Below are 21,536 nucleotides of genomic sequence, written 5' to 3'. Positions count from 1 at the left end.
CAGGACAGTGGAAAACAGATTGGACTGAAGAGGAAAAAGCACACAAAAAGAAGGGTAGCAATGGTCCAATAGCTTTGGATAGAACGCAGAAAGGAAAGTTATGTTTAACTCGAAGCAAGACATATTATGAGAGTGTATTTGTAGGTGAAGTTAATTGCGAACATGCTTTTCGGTTGGAATATTACACGAAAGATTTCATGAAAGGGATGCAAGCGATTCCTAATGTATATTTTGTATGTGGAAGAAATGCTTATGTGAAACTGCCTGACAATTGGTATGGTTCGTGTTATTTGGCAATTGTCTTCCCCAAAATATATCATGCAAAGGATTTAGAGATCATAGAAGGAAAGACTTCGAGAAGAGCGAAAAGGGAAGTAGGAGATGCTGAGGTAGTTGGAGACATATTTGGAGCAATGTTTCCTCTTTTAGGTTTGATACTTAATGATGTTAAGATCAGGAGACTAGCTACAGTTGTGGATAGATTGTCTGCTAGTACTGCAAGGTCATTAATGCTAGTAGAAGGAGAGATGCAGTCGATTAGGGCAATGGTTCTTCAGAACCGTCTTGCTTTAGATGTTCTGCTAGCGAAAGAGGGCGGAGTTTGCAAGGCTTTGAAGGTCCAGGAATGTTGTACTTATATTCCAGACAATTCAAAACCACTTGAAAAAGTCATACAGAACATTACAGAGATACACCAAGAAATCGAAGATTTGACAAAAGTAAATGTTTGGGAGAAAGTAGGTCATGGAATGGGAAAGGTTGGAAATTGGTTTGCCAATCTTGGTAAAAGCATTGTTTGGTACATATTGAAACCTGTCTTAATAATATTGATTTGCATAATCACATTGTTGGGTTTAGTGAGACTGTACAAATGGTATAGGACGAACCGGTTACAAAGGTCCATGAGAGAGCAAGAGAAGAGATTAGCTTCTTTACAAGATCAACAGTATAAAAGTTTGAGAGCTCTCGAAACGATAAAAAGGGGGAATCTTGTAACTAGTTCTGTGTAAAGTGTCATTCAAATTGAAATTAGTGATGACCCCTAGAGGTCATCAAAGGGGGGAACTGAGAGAGCGCAATTTGAATGAAAAGTATATCCGTACCATATTTACAAGCATATCGCATAAAGTTAGAAGTTGTAACGTGAAATAGCACTTGTAGCGTAAAGTTAGCCGATGTAACTTAAGTAATAGGAAATGTATCTGTATTCACTTTAGAAATGCATTAGAAAGACCGTATATATAGTGGTCTAATATAGAAATGAGAAAATGCTTAAAGAACAGTAGAACGTGTTAAACAGAGTTCATATATGTATGTAATTATTAAACGGAGAAAGCGGTGCAATGTAAAGTGAAGAAATGTGCAGACTATATAGCACTGTGTAGGAACGAGAGTATAACATTGTATTTTATGTAACAAGGATTCGATTATAATGAATAAGTTACTAAATCGAATATATATATGTGTGTTAAAAGTCATACCGTGTAGAAGAGTTTGTAGGAATTTTAGAATAGTGTGGTCATATGTGATTTTAACCTAACGGACCAAGGGTTCGCAAGAGTGTAGTCCACTGCATATAATTTAGTGGCCTCTCAGGAAGAGGGGGATAGTTTTGATCTGTACGTGCGAGCCAAGAGTCAAAGGTCTTGTTAACTTAAAGTGACAATGCTGGATGAAGTTTATGGCTTAAGTGAGATAAAAAAGACGCTTGGAATTTGGGGTCTTGTTTAGAAGTGACTGTTCACAGGACCAAAAGAGGTTACAATCACATCTGTAATGAATAGAGCTCTGTTGAGGTGATAGACTTTGCTCTGAAAGTGTCAACTGGAATGTCATGAGGTTACCAGCACGATGACGAAGATGGCGCCCAAGAAGCAAGGTCAACTTAACAGACGACGCGAAGAGATGAAGCTATGGAAAAACCCAGAAGCGGGACTACGTGAAATATGTACGTGGTGGGCGTCTCAAAGGGGCGTTCCACCCATACTGTGATTTTGTATTTAGGGACAGCACCCCGGGGAGAAGTTAGCGCAGAACAGAAGATCAGAGAGCAGAGCGCAAAGAGCAGAGCGCAAGGGAGCAGTAGGCCGAGGACCCTTAGAGAGCGGATGGGTAGGCAGAAAGGGTACTGCTTCTCGACATAGAATTCCATCAGAGATTAAGAAAGTTTGAACTTCTTTGGAAGTCAAACTGCTGACACCTTTTTAGGTAAAGAACTTGCAGAGTAAGGATGTCACCTAGCATAGAGTAGGGACAGATTTAACTTGTTTATTCTCTTTTCTGTAAATGACGCAACAGATCCACTTTGTGTCTATGCTATTCAATTTGTTGATTCTGGAATTGGTTTTAATCGTTTTCTTTTGTAGACTGAGATTCTTTAGGGAATTTATGTTCCTTTTAGTTCCTGTATACTTGTTGAATCTTATCTTGAGAGGACTGTATATGCAATTGACATTGATTTTATATTAAACTTTTTAAACTTTACCAGTCGTAAGTGGTTCTTCAGAGTTGCGTCAGTTTATGGGGTTGATTTAACTTATGCGGGGTTTGCCTTTTACTCAATGACAGTCAATAATCGATCCAAAATTGGATGAATGAGATAGGTATCAAGGTAATCAGAAAAGATATCAAAATCTCATTCCCCGCATAGACTACATGAGAGCAGACCAGTGCTTGTTCATAGCAAACTCTGCTAAGTATGAACAGTATGAAAGGAATGAGACACTTAGCATGCCTTGTACATGTGCACCCATGTATTTACGCGCTGTGACAGTACATAAACCTGTTTGTCTCTTTCTACAGGTATGATTCATTTAGTATTGTGGCACCAGAATCCGGACAGACAAGTACCCACCCCTGTCACGTGGCACAATATATGCATGGAATGACCAATCACACACTCATGTACTGACATCGGGGCAGAGACAGTTTTTTTTGTGCTGACGATTGCCCAAGATCAAGTTTGGCCGTGAGAATAGGGCAGAAAATGCGGACAAGCTGAGGACCATTGAACTCCTGGATTACCCCTCCCTATAATTATTATAATAATTATTTCTATTGTGCCCATTCGCCCCACAAATAAAGGGAAAACCTGGGTGTGGATAAGTCATATTTAGATCAACCCCCTGTCACAAAAAAGAATATATATACACAAAGAGCTCCCTGGAATGCGGTCAAACCCATCCTGGCCTTTAGGAGCCAGGATGAACCCAATGATGAAGCATGTCACTACTAGAATGAGGGTTGTTTATAAAAAAAGAACAATTCTCCCTTGTAGTTTGAGTCACTAAAGACAGTAGTTTTATTGTGTGTACCTTTCTGTGTAGGCAGACAGATAATGTATTTGTTTTGAATATGTGGAGGGCACCTCAGTCCTCGGCAAACTGGGTTTCAGCAGGGAGTGGGACTTGTCACACCCCCACTTCCGCATGAGGTTCTTTACCGCCCAACTCACCTTTCCTTGCCACTGTGTGACCTCCTTCAGCAGCCTGAAGTCTCCCCTGAAGACGGCCCCCCATGGACTCCAGTCCTCAGTTGTCAAGAGAAGGGTGTCCATCACCTGAGTCTCAGTCGACGACTCAGCGTGGGTCATGTCCATCTCCGGTCCTGGAGACCCTCTAGAAAAGATTGCAGCTCCTCCAGAGAATTGAAGTCCTTGGACCTGCTGCCCTTTGTGAACCACATGTGCCTAGGTTTAAAGTGGCTGAATTTAATGTCAAGTTTGCATAACTGGGTCTGGAGGCAAAGGAAGGCTTTCCTCTTGTCATTGGCCTCCCAAGAAAAGTCCTCAGTGACTCAGATCTGGTAGACCTCAAAGTTGTAGGGGCCGTAAGCGAGGGCCACAGTTTGCAAACCTGCTCACGGCGGAGGAAGCAGTTGATGTAGGGTCGTACCCAACCTGGCACTGCCACACGCTGTGGACCAAGCTGCCTGGTGGGTGCCGTTGTATCTCCAGAAGGGGTAGAAGTCCAGCCCTGTGAGGGTGGGGAGGAGTTCCTTAAGAAACCAGCGGGTGTCAGTCCCTTCTACTCAGTCTGGAAAGGCAAAGAAGTGGAGACTGTCCCTGCAGCTGTAGACCTCGACGTTGATGAGCTTGTTGTGGAGAGGCCATGGTTCCGACTCCTAGTATGCGGTTGAGCTGCTCCTCTACCTTTGACAAGCGGTGCTCCACCCCTTCCACCCTGTTGTTGAAGCCGGCAATTTCAGCCCAGATTAACCTTGATTCCACTGCAAGACTGGACATCTTGGCATCCATGCCCTCAAGGTGATGACCCACTGAGGTTATTTCCTGCAAAATCCAGCCCATTTTGGAGTCTGGGGGCAAATTGGCTAAGGTGGGCGCAATCAGAGGGTGTGACTGCAAAATAACCTCCTGCTCTACGGGTGAGTGAAGGGCACACAACCTTCCAACTGGTCCGGTGAGAGCCCCAACAGCTGGCTTGGTGGTCTAACTAGGAATGAGAATAGGCAGGCATTGAAGCTCCGAAGCTGAGGGACGTTGTGAGCCGGGCAAAGATCCTGGAGCAGCCCCCTGTATGCGGCACCCTATTAGGCCGAATGCCTCACCAGGGTGTGCAGCAGATGTCTGCAGGCAGCACCGAGGGGAGGGCTGTACACCTCTCCTGCTGCTGCAGCAAAACACCTCAAGCCACGGGCTGTGAGGAGGGGACTAGGGTGGGAGAAGAGGGGACATCCACGGCAAATAAGTCCCGAGGGCCAGGTCCGCAGCCAATCGGACTTTGCACAGCACAGGCCTCCACTGCCCTCTCGGGATGGTAGACAATGCACCACGTAGCACAAGACCCAAGATCCAGGCAAAAGTCAGGTCTGCAAGGGTTCAAAGAAGTGGCGTAGCAGGCCCCTCCAGGTGACCGGACGCTCCGCAGGCCGCAAAGGGCCACACGTCCAAGGTATTTACAGTACTTTCTGATTGTCTTTTTTTTAAATGTTAATACTTTCGCCTTACCAGGCACACACTGATGTATACACTGACACACCCAGTTAACCACTAATGCATACACTAACACACGCAAGACACACACTAATGCATTCGCTCACATATTCATCCACTCACTCATACACACACTGAAACATTCTGGATCTCACTGATACATACACTGGCACACCCATAAACATATTAACCCATTCAGTAATACATTTTCACACTCATTCATACACACCAGGACACACTCAAGTACTGTCTGATACATCCATTAAGATACTCATGCACACTGTCATGCATTCATTGACTCACTTAGTAACTCACTCATATATAGACCGCAGGTACCCCAGGACACACTCATTGATACACCAACTCACCCCTGCCCACAATCATGAATTAACAGAGTCACTCAGTCATTCAGTCATGCAATAACTGAAACACCCTGGGGGACTTTCATACATACACTGACATACAAATTGACACACTGATGCATACACTAACTGACACAGGCATACACTAAGACATACACTGCCACAGCCATGGACACACTAAGACATACACTGACATACCCAGGCATACACTCATTTATGTAGTGACAGACGAAAATATATACTTACACAAACACTGACACAAGCACGTGCACACCTATGCATACACTAACACAGCTAGGGACGCAGTCATGCATAAACTGAAACACTCATTGATAGATTGACACAGCCAGGCACACACTAACACATAAAATAACACACCACATACACACACTCATTAACTCACAGAGAGACCCAAACACAAACTGATGTATACCCTGACAGATAAACTCACACACCCATATGCCCAATTTTTCTGCAGTGACACATCCACACACACAATAAAACATACACTGACACATCTACATATGTTTATTTGTACACTGACATATCCAGTCACAGACACAGATATAGACTGACACATCAGGGTACTCACTTAGTGAGACAGTGACAGCGAAGCACACACTGATGTATATATTTGCACACACAAGGACACAGTGACACATACAATAACACACCCATGTAGACATTCATTCATACACTACCACACCCAGACACACAGTAACAAATGCACTAACACCCTCACAAAACACTTATTACAATACTGATACAGTCATACAATGATAAGAACATTCACACAGCTCTTTATGGGAAATGCATGTTTTTTCTTTGCAAAGAAATGCACTTTGTATTATAGTCAATAACTTAAATTATATGCAAACTGTTGCAAACTAAAAAATCTACTGTTTTAAAACAGTAAAAAAAAGAATAAAATTAACAGAGTCTTGTTTCTGCAACATGAAAATAATGCCCTCATACTTTTAAATGAGGCCTTCAACAACCACTATTTAAACTTCATAGATGCCTAGCTGCTGGTATATCTTTCTGGTTCTGCATCACTTGAGGAACTTCCAGTGCCTTTAACAACTGTAACATTAGCACATATCCTTGTACTTTTACAACGGAAGAGAGTAAAGAAACAAAATCAACAATGGTGTGCCTTTTCCAATATGGTGATACTGTCATAATTTTCTTTTAGAGCAAGTTCTTGATATTTAGAACAATGCACAACCATTTCTTTAAATTCTGAGCAAGTCGGTGGAATTCTGATATCCACAGGCATTTGGATAGATGTAGATGTTGATGTTCCTGCATCGGTAGAACATGATGCATTCTCCTTCAGCTTTCTAAGATATACATGTTTGTGGTTGCTTTTGATGTGCTTCCACATCGACGATATGCCATAGCTGTTTCATAGTACCTCTTGAAAGCTGCTTTACACACAACTTGCATTCAAAAACCTGGTAGTGGCCTTCTTTTCTCCAGATCGCACAATGAACCAGTACCAGGCATCACTCTACTTTCAGGTGGAAGTAACTTCTACTTGTTCCGCTCCTTGTTCATCCTCTTGGGCAGGTACTGCAGCAGATAGATTTGCCGCTGCCATAAAGGAAGAATCAAAATCTTTGCAGTTCTCTCCAACAACAGCCAGGATCAAAGTGACTAGTTTGGGTGTGGTTTTTCCCAAAATTTAGCTGAGGTTCAAGAGGAACCAATAGAAATAAAGCTTTGTTTTTTTATCATCAAGCGAGTCCACTGATTCCGAGAGAAATCTTTGGATTCGTGTATTAGCTAAGTAGCTCATTTCAGTAGGAAATTGAAAAGAAACATCAAAACATGTTTACAATATGTTCAGCCTAATAGTATAATGTAATTATATAAGTCAGATACCTCTAAAATAATTGTTTAGTACTTTGCTAAATTCGCAAATCGGATCCGCAAGTTTGCTGCTATCACGTGATTGGAACAGAAACCATAGAGTTGGAATTTGACAAACCGTGCGTTTCCACAGGAAATCTGCGTATTCTAATTTTTTTAAAGAAATACAATTATAATAATATATAGAAAATATTCAGTGTTCAATTGTTTTTTGAAAAAAAATACTATTATTAATTACATTTTACTATCATTGTTAGTCCTCTGACATTAAGGGCCTCATTCGCATGTCGGGTGGACCTCCACCTACAGACCATCTGTAGCAGTTCACCCAACATTTAGTGTATCGGTCAGACCGCTGGATTAAAATTCTGCTTGTCTTAGCGATTTGGGCAGGGGAATTGACCGCTGCCTCCAACAGGCTCAAGGAGCCTGTCGGGGCAGTGATCGGAGCTTAACCCCTACAATGAGGGCGGTGCCTGCGGAGGCATCGCCATGGGGACTAGGATGTCCCTTTCCCTCAGCCTTTACATGACAGTCACACTGCCATGTAAAGGGAGACGAAAGGACTTTTGGGGGCCCCAGGCAGGGCATCCGTATCCTATGGGCCACTGGAATGGGGCCTGGAGGGCACATATGGTGCCCCCAAACACCCATGCACCATGTGCCAGGCACCACATGGTGCCTGGCAACAGTGCATGGATGTTTGAGAACTACCCTTTTCCATTGCGACTTGTGCTGCAGCCCGTTACTAGGGCCGCAGCACAAGCCGCAATAGAAAAGAGCAGTTTTTCTACCTTTTAGCATCATTGTCACTGCTTTCATGTTACTGTTTTTGTATTCTTTAGAGTACTTTCTCATTGAAAGTTTCTAAAAATGTAATACTATCACCTTTTTTGTCATATTTTGCGTCTATATATACATTCTTCATTCAATGGTGTGTAGACTAATGGGAATCCAGGGGGCTGGGCATTGATTCTGATTGTAGCAGACCTCCTGTAATCAATCTACTAGATCATTCAAAAGTAATATAAAATTATTTTAAAAAAAGGAGATGTATGTTATACTTAGTAAACATAATTTAAAAAACGATAGTAATTTAGTAAAAAAAAAAGCAAAGCTTACAAAAATGATATACTAATAAAATTTCATTTTTAAAACCATAGAAATTCACTGAAAAAAATTTAAGGTTACAGGGACGTTATCGTTAGAAAATAGAATTTTTAAAAAACCTAGAAATTCACTGAAAAAAACACAGGTTACAGAGATGTTATAGTTAGATATAGTCCTTCTTGAGCAGCTAGTATGGGTCTGCCAGGGGGCTGCTTGTCATTCCTATGCATTTTTGAGATCAAATAGAAAGCCAGGTGCTTGAGGTGTTCTGTTCTCAGAAAACTATATTCTTCCCTACTAATCAGCCCTTGGCTCCACTAATCATCCAAATGCTGAAAGAATTCTACTTTTACCTGCTTGAAATGGGCAAGATCTACTCTCAAATTGCACATCCCATCATTCAATTGGATGTAGGTTTCCTCTATATACATGTGTTTGGGCGATAAGACTACATTGCCATTTTGTCTGACTTTCTCACCACCACCTCAGAGTTATTAGGCAGTTTTGCATAGTTAATTTTTAAACATTTTATCACTCACATGACTGTCTGATTTCACATCATAAAGAGTTCTCAATTCTTTAGTGGCAACTTTGGAAAATTGATCAGTGAAGTCATTGGTATTGATAGACGTTATTTTGGACTTGAGTTTCAGGGAGGAATCATCCTCCTCTGATACCCACAGTTCTTGTTGGTCAAGCATGGAGTCAATGGACAATGGGCTACAAGCCCTACTACTTTCATTTTCCAATTCAAGTAATTCTGACATAAGTTTAACATCCTCAACTAGAAGATTACTAGCTCTCAATTCAGAAGTTGAAATAATGCTAGGATGTTGTTTAACCCCTTCTTTTGGTGCAATTTAATTAATTTTGGTTTTCTCACACGTTTAAACAAGTCAATTTCCGATTGAACATAATCAAAATCACTTTTTTGACAGGAGGACAGACCTATGGAGATGATCCTTATTTCCTCCTCTTTTAACACCATGTTAGTAAGAATAATTATATTTTATTGTCTACTGGTTATTTCTTGCTGCTCCTTGTAACTCTCCTACTGGTCTCTTCTATTGCCCATTTTGTCTTGCTCTTCTCTCTCTTTTGTCTCCTTTTCCGATTTCCCTTGCCCTTCCACTACCTGTGGTTGGTACATCTTTCTTATCTTGAAAAAAGGAGCTCATCTTGGATTGATGCATGGCCTCCTGCTTTCAAGATATCCTCATGATCAGTGCCCGAACTCAAAATCGGTACTTTTATCGCTTAGCATGGCCTACTGTTTTGATCTATTGTGGACGCCTACTCTTTACCTCCTCATATTATTGAAAATGTTTTGTGCATGATAGTTGTAATTCATTTTTTGTATCTATATTATTTTACAGATTAGTCACATATGAATTGTTGAATTCGGCAGTCACTGTTTAAGAATGACGAAAGAGCTAATATATCGGTGGTAAAGGCCACTTGCCACTTACACACCACTGAGCTCTTACATTTTTCAAACTCTTGTACTCTATTGATTATGTTATTTAGAATTTTGTAGATCCAAAATGAGACCATCATTTTGTTGGAGGATGTAGAAATTCATACATTGGTTGATTGAACATTACTAATGGATATGTGTTGCCCACTGGGGCTTAATATGTTCCATTTATGGTCCCTCATGTGGCCAGCAGAGGGTCTACTTACCTAAATGTTCACATTTTCTCTAATTCTCCCATTTCCTTAATATGCTATCATTATCTTTATGCATTTAACAACCTCCTCTATGATGTCAACAAAAGAAATGCAATGTATTGCCTCAAAGTGCATTAACGTACACTTGTTCATGACTGTGATTGTATGACTTTTATGTTTTTGTTCATTTCATTTTTACTTGATCATAACTACTGACACAAGATAGCACCATGCATAATGAACAAGGCTAGTTTTCAGCCAAAACAGGAAGATGCTGCTGCTGCTGTTGCACTTATTATAAATCACCTTTCCACTACATCTGAGTGCTGTCCTCCTTTGTTGTGGGAGTTCACTTGTCTATCTATCTATCTATCTATCTATCTATCTATCTATCTATCTATCTATCTATCTATCTATCTATCTATCTATCTATCTATCTATCTATCTATCTATCTATCTATCTATTACAGAGTATTATTTATAGTTAGGAACTAGTTTCCATATCATGTCATGGAAAGATTGGGGGTGATCCGCGCAGTGGGGACCGAGAAATAGAGGCATGAAATAAGGATGCGTTTGTAATGTTAATTCCTATAGGAACGCATTGTCGAACCTACAGCTACACCAAATTTCGCAGAAAGGTAGATGCTGTTATGTAGATTGTACTTTTTGTTATTTGGGGCAAATCCGTTCAGTAGTTTTGCAGAAATAATTTAGATTGAAATATATTGTGATATCTCTGGTCACGAAGCCTTCACGAAAAAAGATGAGCTAGTGCAGGGAAATGTGCTGCTCTGATCGGCTTCAATCAGGAAGTGTTGGGAGCCATTTTGGGACTCAACTTCACTGAGTCCTCCCCAAAATAAGTGAAAATAAAGAAAAAGGGGCCTTGTTAATAATACCCTGACTCCCCAAGCCATGGTTCTAGCATCCCCCTGGGACCCTGCCGCAGCCTTAAAAGCATTAAAAAAGAATAATACTAATTTGAGCCTGTACTTGCTTTCGACTAAACCCTGGGTGGGCTAAATCCTGGGAGCATGGTAAAAATAAAGGAGGGGATGCACAGGGCCCCATCGTTTGGCTATTCAAAGCCCCGGGGACCGCCACTCCCTGAATACAAATTTTATTATATAAAATAACTCCTGGGTGGGCCAAATCCTGGAAGCATGGTAAAAATAAAGGAGGGGGTGCAAGGGGCCCCCCTCCTTGGGCTATTCAAAGCCCCGGGGACTGCCACCTCCCCGGGGCAGTAACATAAATTATATGTGGTGGAGCCTCGTCGATCCCCCGCTGCCCCAGGGACAGCCACCTCCCGGGGCACATATTTCAATTATTTAAAAAATGTGGGGAGACCATACAGCCTCCCCTGCAGCACAGGGGACGGCCACCTCCCCGGGGCTAAAATAAATCAGACTGGGTGGTGTAAATGCCCCCCATGCAGACCCAGGGGCCACCACCTCCCCAGTGCAAAAATACAATAATTAAGGGGGTCCATTGGGAACCCCTGGCCCCCGTGGACCACCACCTTCCTGGGGCTTACCGAACAAAGGACGCAGACTGTCCAGCCCCCCTCCAGGAGGCCTACATGACCCTGAGGACTGCCACCCCCAAGGCCTACTCCAGCAATGTCCTGGGGTGTCTACCTCCGGGACATTGCAGTTGGCTATGGCTTGGCGGGAACACTGCTCTCGCCAAGCCATAGCAAACACTGCTCTGCTTCGTGGAAGAGAGAGCATTAAAAATGCTCTCACTTCCACAAAGCTGAGCAGACTTGCTCTTAGACAGAGTGAGCTGCAATGATGGCAGGGACTGAGGGGGCCTTGGGTTCCTGCCATGGTCCCTATGAGGGGGCCATGTCCTCGTGGATGGGGTCCCTGGGGCAATATTGGTCCACGGAGGGGGGCAGAGCGGGCCGCCATCCGAAAAAAAAAAATCATAAAGGCCTGACCCCTCCCTTTTTTTGATGACATAAATGAAGGCCTGGCCCCGGGGATGGTGCCTTTATTTAAAAAAAATAGAGACAAAAAAAGAAAAGGCCTTGCCCCGGGGTCCCCGGGGACGAAATCGGCCTGGGAAGGGAGGTCCCGAAGCCCCCCTCCCCAAAACATAAATAGCTGGCCTCGGGGATGGGGTCCCAGAGTTGAAATTGGTCCAGGGAAGGGGGGCTATGCAGCCCCTTCCCTAAAAAAATATTTAATTAAAAAAAACCTCTGGCAAGTCGCCTGCGGCCACGCCCCCTACACCACCACTCTGCAAACACTCCTCCTGGCATAATGGTGGTTGGGGAATGATATCCCCTTGAATGCTTAGGGTCTTTGGGGGCCAACAAGCCCTCTTGTTACCTCCAGTAAGTCCCAGACAGCGGGATCACTGAGCGGACTTGGAGGCCATGCCCCCTTTCTCCACCACCATTTACCAGAGATAGGAATTTTTTGGATTTTTTATTGCTAATAACTTTGCCACTGTTCAACCAATCTCCATGAAGCTTTGCAGACCTATTGCTTCATCTACATTGGTGAATGATGCAAAGTTTTGAGCTTATTCATTAAGGAGGTGCAAAGAAACATTCCCAAAACATTTTTTCCACCAATGGATTTTCTACAGATTTTGTATTTAGCCATAGTGATAAAACAGCTTCATAGGAAGGATTGATGCACTTTAGGTTCTATTTGTCTATGTAGGGGTATTTATAGAGTGGAGCTGCTACTCCAAGGAGTGTCCCGGCGCTGGATGCCGAAAAGAAATGGTAGAAGCAGGAACGAGTTATGGGCTGGAGAAAAGCCCTAGGTAGCTATATAAAGGGGTGGCAAAAGTACTTGTATATTTGTATGAGTAGTTGCATGGGTGAGCGAGTGGCTGTGTGAGTTGCTGTTTTACGTGAGTGAGTGGGTGTATGATTGGCTGTATGGGTGGTGAGTGGCTATGTGAGTGGCTGTATGGGTGGGTGAGTGTGTGTGTGAGGAGCTGTATGACTGACCGAGTGGCTGTGTGAATGGCTCTATGGGTGAATGACTGGGTGTGCTAATGGATGTATGGTAAGTGAGTTGCTATTTGAGTGGGTGTGTGAGGGCTGTTGTGCACAGTAAGTGTCTGTATTAGTGGCTATATAGGTGAGTGAGTAGACATGTGAGTGCTCGTATAAATGTGTGATTGGGTATGTAAATGGTTTTGTGGGTGAGTGAGTGCTTGTATGGGTGTGTAAGTGGCTGTGTTGAGAGGCTGTAGGGACGCCCTTACCTTTCCCTTTTGCGAAGAACTCTTGTGGCCCGTATTCCCTTGCTGCAGTGCCCTGCGTGGGTGAAGACCTTTTGTTGCCCCTCAGCTCCTGCCCCCGCACCCGACACGGACCGCTGGCTGCCAAACCACACCACCCAGGAGGCAGCGCAGTGTGGTCTCGCGACAGGAGGAGGGGGGCAGGCACATAAGTTCCACCGCGGGCTACCGCGGCACGGGATGCGTGCAGGCCAAGGGCGGGCCCGTCCGCGCCCGTCAGTGGCCAGTAGAGGCTGGGCTGGGCCAGCCCTCTAACTCCTTTAACTCCGGACTGGAACTTAATGTAAGCCGGCGCTTAATCTTGCCACAGGACTTAAGGGGGGTCTGTTTACTTGTTTGTATACATTTTTGTGGTATTCCTATTGCTATTCTCTATTATCAGAATTGTATGTGTGCTTAAGTTCGATCATTTACCAGAATTACCATCTTCTGAGGCTAATGGGTTGAATGAATATGAAATTTACATTTGTAAATTGGATAAACATTATTTGCCTTAGATAAGCACGATACTTGAAAGGTATCATTTTGGGAAACGCACGCAAAAAGATGGGGAAACTGTTAAAACATACATAACAGACTTAAGAAAGTTAGCTTCATCCTGTAAATATGACAATCTAACAGATGATCACATACCTGATCAATTTATGTTAGGCTGCAACATGGAAAAGGTGAGAGAGGAGTTGTGGCTTCGAGATGAGCCTACTCTAGAGGAGGTTCTTGGAGTTGCCAAGAGAATAGAACACTTGTTGAAGTGTGTTGATGTTCTTAAGAATGGTGATGTAAAAGAGGAAAAGGTTCATTCAGTTAAAAGTAAATTTCACAAATCTAATCCACTTGTGGAAGATAAAACGAATAGAGAGGCTAAAAATGAAAGATTTAAAAATAAGGAGAAGTTCGTCACATTGAAATGTTTTAGATGCGATAGGGTAGGGCATTTAACTAATGATAGAAAATGTCCTGCGCTAAATCATATATGCTCCAAATGCAAGAAAAAAAGTCACTACTCTAAAACATGTAGGACGAAAATATCTCCCAGGGTGAAGAAAGTGACTCAGAGTCTTCTCAGGACGGCGTTGAGTGTGGGCAGATAGATGTCCAGATTCAAGATATGTCCAAGAAGAGAAATTGTCCTTTTGACGACTTACTCATTGAAGGTGAATCAACGAGAGTCCTTTTTGACTCTGGGGCAAAGATGACTATAGTTTCTAATGAATTCTATAATTCAAAGTTTAAGAATAAAATCAAACTTGTAAAACCTGATATTATTCCATTAGCTTCAGGAGGTGAACCAATTAAGCTTCATGGATACTTCATGGGTGTGATTGAGTACAAGGACAGAATGATTGCAGGGAAGATTTATATATCTAAGAAAGGAGATAGTTTAATAAGTTGGTTACATCAAGGAGATCTAGGTGTGTTCCTGGATCCCAATGCTGATCCTCCTATACAAATCAGAGAAAATGTTTCGGTAATTCAGAAATCTAGTTCTAGTTCTAGTTCAACACTTGAAAGTGATAGCAGGAAAGTTCTGGATTTGAAGCATGAACATACTTCCACACCTGTCTGTATTAAGGGTAAGGAAAATTAATTTGTGTTATCCCTCATTGAAAAATGTCCTAATGTATTCAAACATGAGTTGGGATGCTTAAAAAGGGTATAAACATAAAATCAAGCTAAAGAATGGATCAATTGCCGTATGTTGCAAAGTGAGGAATGTTCCTTTGTCTGTAAAAGATGATATGCAAAAAGAACGGAATTGTTGGCTCCGGTGGTGACAGCAAGAAAACCCAATGGCGATCTTCGTCTATGCATCGATTTGCGCCAATTAAACAAAAATGTGGTGATCGATAAATATCCTTTACCTAATATTAATGAACTGTTAGTGTTATTGGGTGGTGCTAAAGTATTTAGCACCATTGATTTAACATCTGCGTATCACCAGATAGAGTTGGAGCAAAACAGCAGAGACTTAACAGCCTTCATTACGCCTTTTGGCACTTTTAGATTTAAAAGGATGCCAATTGGTCTAGTCTCGACCTCATCAGTATTTCAGAGAGTAATGGAGAGAGTGTTGAAGGGTTTACCTGGTATGTGTGTTTATTAGGATGACACTTTGGTATTTGCCAACAATATGGTCGAGCATGATAGTAGATTAAGGGCAGTGTTACGCAATCTGAATGTATGTAATCTCACGGTGAAAAAGGAAAAGTGTAAATTTTGTGCGGACTCCATAAATTCTTTGGGTCATAGGATAGATGCAAACGGGGTTAGACCAAAAGAAGTCATGGTTGACGTCATTCAGAAAATGAGTCCTCCCAAGAATAAGGAAGAACTTATGAAGTTCTTAGGCAAGGTGGAATACTATGTTAAGTTTGTAAAAAACTTTGCTGAGGTGACTGTCAATATGAGATGTGTATTAAGAAAAGGTGTCAATTATTGTTGGTCTCCTGAATGTAATGCAGAATTTGCTGGTGTCAATAAATGTTTAAAAAATGCTCCATCCTTACAAAGTTTTGATACCTCTCTCAAAGCTATTCTCACGACGGATGCTAGTGAGAGGGGTTTAGGTGCTGTATTGTAGCAATGCGGTCCATCTGGTACTAAAACCATAATGTTTTTGTCTTGAAGTCTCAGGGATCCTGAGACTAGATATTCAGTTGTAGAAAGAGAGGCTTTAGCAGTATTGAGGAAGTTGAAGAAGTTTATATGGGGAACAGAATTTGAGGTTAGGACTGACCACAAACACTTGGTGGTAATCTTTGAGAAAAAGGGCCTGGATTTGATTTCTGGTCGAATTACCAAATGGATAATTGGGCTGCAAGAATATTCTTTTCGCATTAGATATATTGCCGGTGTGGAGAATAAAATAGTGGATGTTCTTTCTCGCCTTGTTCCTGAGGTCGGTGTTGAAGATTCAGACGTAGATGAATAGTTTGAGGGTGTTGACAATGAGTTTGAAGAGGAATGGGTTTGTGCTTTGGATTTGGCAAGTATAACTGAAGAGAGAAGAGTTAATGAAGTTGGTTCAGATGAAACGTTGAGGGAAGTTTTGTCTTTATTAAGTGGTAACTGGGTCAGTGCTAAGGCAGGGACTTTGTCTACAAGTCCGTTTTGATACGTGAGGCATGAATTATCGGTCAATAGATGTATACTGTTTTGAGGCATGCGATTAGTTCCCCCGGCCAGTCTTAGGAAGGAGTTGCTGGACATGGCTCATATTTCACATTTCGGTATTACTAAAACTAAAGAGAGGTTACAGAGCACGTATTGGTGGCCCGGTATGGACAAGTTCATAGAGAGAAAGGGATTCGGGAATGTGTTCCTTGTGGATTATGTGATGAATCCAAATTTCCTAGAACTCAGCCCATGGTAGTAAGAAGACGTCCTACGCGTCCGTGGGAAGACATTGCATTGGACATTTTAGGACCCATTCATAGTGGTGGTTCCCAAACCTTTCTTTTGGTCATCATGGACATGTTTTCTAGGTGGCCTGAGGTTTTCTTTTTATCCAGTGTGGAGACACAAAGTGTGATAAGGTGTTTGAGAGAATTATTTTCGAGAGTGGGTAATCCAAGATCTATTCTGTCAGACAATAGCGTGTAGCTGATATCCAAAGAAATGGAGGATTTTCTGATGAAAAATAATATTGTGCATAAAACTTGTTCGTTATAACATCCTGAGGGTAATGAAATGATTGAGAGGTATAACAGAGTGTTAAAGGAAACTATTACTCTTGCAAAATCTATGCATCTAGACTGGAAGTGTGAAGTACGTAAAAAAGTCGAAGAGTATAGATTAACCCCTCATTCTACAATGGGAAAATCTCCTTTCTTTCTTTGTCGGGGAAGGTTTGCAAATACTTGTTGGGAACCATTTTGGGTTAATGATTATTGTAGAATTAAAGGAAGAGTTTAAAGTGTGGATGGTCAAGATTTGAATGATAGAGAGGAACATAAGGCCCAGCAAAGGAAAAGGAATTTTGATGCAAAAAAATCTGTGAAAAGAACGGTTGTTAAGATGGGAGATTGGGTAGCTATTAGGCGACCTTGTTTATTTGGTGGTGGGAACTCCAAATATCTCAAACCAATGTTAGTCATAAAGGTTTTCAATAACGCTGTGAAAACTCAGGATCACAGGATATGGAATCTTAATAGAGTGGCCATTGTAAGATTTAAATCACATGGAAATGATGGTTGAGGTGATGGTTCTGGAAAAAAAGGATGTTCACTCTGGGGAGAGTCAACATGTTTCTACCAATGGTAGCCAAGGTGAACATTCTTATAATAACAGAGGTGAGCACAATTATCTTTGTCATTCCTTTAGGACTTCAAAACGTCCATCATATCTAAAGGATTATGTATAATGTTTTGAAAATGTTGGAATCTGTATATAGTTATTATAGGAGGGAGATGTGTGGTATTCCTATTGCTATTCTCTGTTATCAGAATTGTATGTGTGCTTAAGTTCCATCCTAGCATAGTATGGAATGTTCTGATGTCATTAGGGGTTTGAAGGATGCTGCTCAGTTGAAGCTTACTCTGGCAGCTGTTGGATGGGATCCTTTGTATCTGAATAAACTTCTGATGAAGTCTACAATGTTTCCTCATTTTTATGGAAATTCTACAATTTTTTATTTCACTGTGTTGGGAAGTGTATTTAACTTGCGGCCTAGCGTCTCTAGTCTGCGGGTCCCTTGGGAGGTCTTTTCGCACAATATTATAGTCTAGCAGCCACCCGCGCTATGAGTAAAAATACATGCAAGGGAGGAAATGGGGCAGCGGTAGTGGGGACCCTAGATGCCTTCCTCTTAAGGGCCAAATACGTGTTAATACACGAGATTGAGCATACTACGCGGAGGCTTTCCTTAAATCCACTACATCTGATTGTAAATCCTGCTCCGGTCCATGGATCCTCCGTTATGATAGCATTGAGTCCCCAAACTCCCGTAAGAACAACACCTATTCCACAGCAGGGTCATTCACAATCCACACAGTTGGGTAATACATCCTGCCCGACCCCTCACACCTCCACGCCATTCATTTCTACAAGGCAGTCAAGGGCAACACAAGCCCCTAAATGGAGAGGCCTGCCCTTGAAAAGTAAAGCGCGCAGTGCTCCTAAAGCAAGTCGACAGATTTTGAAGCAGGATAAGAACAAGAACCCCATGCATGGGTCGGGGGTATCTACGGACATTACAACTGACAAAGCCTGCAATAAGGGGTTGGAGGGGTGTGTAAATCGATCCACATCAATGACTAGTTGTAGCCTTCCCTGGGATAATTTGGATTTCATTAAGCAACTGGAGGAAAGGTTATTAGTCTTGATCAAACCGGTCCTGGCGAAACTTGTAGTCATCGATCATAGATTGAATAAATTAGAACAACATCTATGCACAGAACAACCCACCCATTGTCTGGATAGACCTGCAGTCGGGCTCGCCGTTAGGGAGTGTAGTACTGTTCCCAGAACACCTTCCATAGGCTCAATGTGCCCCTCATTATTACCAATGCCAACCGTTCCAAACCCCATTCTACACTCTAACCCTGGAGGCAGGACAGGCCCAGGGGCCCAATTGGGAGGCTTCAGGGACTAAGAACCTCTATGCCATCGAGAGATTTTCTCCACCTTCCACCCGAGGCGTGCCCCTACACTATTATACTGGCAAATGTCCTGAAACCGCAGAGCCAAGAAGAGGAGCATTGGTCGTCAATTAGAAATAAGGCACTCAATTTTCTGAATGGCAAAACAGGGCTGGGGGACCATCTCTTTAGGGAGTTCAAAAAATGGTTAGAAGGGTTGCTTGGGTTTGTCACTCTCGTAAAGGCCTGGCTGGGGACTGTGTTGTGTTAAGTTTTGGGTCCCCGAACTTGGTCCGGTGTATTTTGGACCAGGCAGGTGCACATAGGATTAGTACTGAGGGCATCAATGTACTTTCGCTGGGATATTTTTACCAACCGGACATGTATCGAAGTGCCAATAAAGGGATGCAGATATGGAATTGTACAGGATTTTCCAACAGTCTAATCCCGTTGGCCAATAGGTATGAGGTGCTTAGCTCGCTGGATATTAATTATTGACTGCCCCCATAATAGATTGCAAAAGGTTAGGGGCAGGTGTCCCCCAAGGCCATAGGAAGAACTTACCCACTAGGCACAGTAAGGGTTTGGTGGTGACCTTGACTCCGACAGTGTCTGCCCCACAGAGCATTAATTTTGCTAATAAGAGGGCAGACCCTTCAGTTGGGGAAATTAATTCAAATCTAGCCTTAAGTCCCCTTGCATCTCCTGAACTAATGATAACTATTGGTAATCCAACACCAGGTGCCAGTGGGCACTTAGCATGTAGTTTGACCAGTCTTGGTAATAGGGCATCCTTCCTGGTCTTGTGGAATATCACAGGGCTAAGAAATAAATTAATGTCTGTTGATTGGTCTACCTTTATAGATTGTCATAATTTTGTACTATTTCAAGAAACATGGCTGGTGGAACCGGAGTACAGACTAGGTTACTTAAATTTTTTTAAGGCCGCTACTCCAAGCCCGCATGGAAGACCGATGGGGGTCCTAATCACATGGTTCAGACAGGACGATAGTTATAACGTTAAACAGCTGGACTCTAAGAGTAATGACATTTTAATAATTCAAGTTCAGAGCCCAGATTTCAAGGACCTCTTTATTTTTAACATTTATGCAAGGGATATGCCGGGGGGAAAAGCCTCGGACACCATTGCTTTGTTTGAATCTTATCTTGATTCCTATAATGGGAAGGGGAACATCTTAGTAGCAGGAGATTTTAATTGTTGCTTCGAGCCGCTAGATAGTAATGATATAGACCTTACTTTGGAGGAAGACCGCTCTTGGAACAGTCCACAACTGTCCCTACCCCTAATCAAAAAGTGGTCAGAGGCCGCACTTCAGCTTAAAGTTCTATGCCTCGAACAAGGGTTAAGGGCAGTGAATGGTAGAACGGAATCCGACAAACAGGGCGCTCCTAATTTTTTTTAATATTTATTTTTATTAAGTATAACAAGCAAGGCAAAAACAATATACATAGCGCTTCGTTCACATGAGGGCAGGCAAGCAGTACTTCAAATAATAAACCATCATTGTAGGGAAGGAGGGGCACAGGGGAGAGACAATAAGCAGACAGTATTGCAAACATTGAATATGGGGTCAGGGGGAAAGTGGGATATCGATATTATCTACTGCAGGTGGTGTACATGTCACCTCGATACCTATTCCACGGCCCCCAGATTTAATGCCATTTCCGGGGGCGGCCCGGGGCCAGCAGATACACCGTTTTTTCCTGAAACATGCACCAATCCATGTTTTCCTTCCACGTCTCAACCGTAGGCGGCCTTTGGGACCATCACAGTTGTGCAATATCACGTTTAGAGATCATGGCCCCTAGGGTCGCCCACTGGGTCTGGGCCACGTTGTAATCTGTGGGTTCTCAAACATTTAGCAAGCAGCGTCTGGCCTCCGGTAGGAGAGGAACACCCGTGACTTCTTCCATTACTTTGTACACCCCATTCCAATAAGCCACCACGTCAGGACATTCCCAGATAATATGCAAAAATGTCCCGACCAGACCACATCCCGCTTACACAAACCCTCCTCGGAAAAGCCCATATGGACCAGACGGTGGCCCGTGATGTATATCCTATGAAGGATCTTAAGCTGGACCAGCCGAAGTCTCGCTGGAATCGTGACCTCCTTAGGCGAGGAGATCGCCGACTGCCAGTCCTCATCATCCAATTCAAGACCATCCCGGACCCAGAGATCACGCAAGGGCAACAGAAGGTCCGATCTATCATTAATCAGTTTTTTATAGACAAGGGAGATTGTACTATCCGGAACATGGCCATCTAGCAGTCTATCCTCAAGCGGGGTCGACTCGGGTATCACCTCCCCCGTCGAGAAGACCGACATCAATGCATGGCGAATCTGGACATAGCGAAAATACTCAGAGTTACCCAATTCAAACTCCTTCTTTAAAGTATCAAACAACTTAACTTGTCCCTTAACCCTGAGGTCCCCCACCTTGCTAATACCAATGAGGTCCCATCTATCAACCCCTTTTGTCTTCCACAGAGTACTAAGTCTATCTGAGTCGAAAAGTGGGGTCGCTAAAGTCAGGCGGTCCTGCCATCCCATATAAGCAGTTGCATCATGACATATACGAACTGCCGTCCTAGTAGGCCCGGACAATGACCTGACCACTGATTTCGAGTATAGTGCCTTATAGTAATTGCCCCCCGGCAGCAACCATCTATCCATAGCAAATGCAGGATTC

The sequence above is a fragment of the Lissotriton vulgaris genome, chromosome 6, assembly GCF_964263255.1.
Source record: "Lissotriton vulgaris chromosome 6, aLisVul1.2, whole genome shotgun sequence".
In the NCBI taxonomy this organism is placed as follows: Eukaryota; Metazoa; Chordata; class Amphibia; order Caudata; family Salamandridae; genus Lissotriton; species Lissotriton vulgaris.
The sequence above is the reverse complement of the archived record's forward strand: the minus strand, read 5'-3'. Positions refer to the sequence as shown.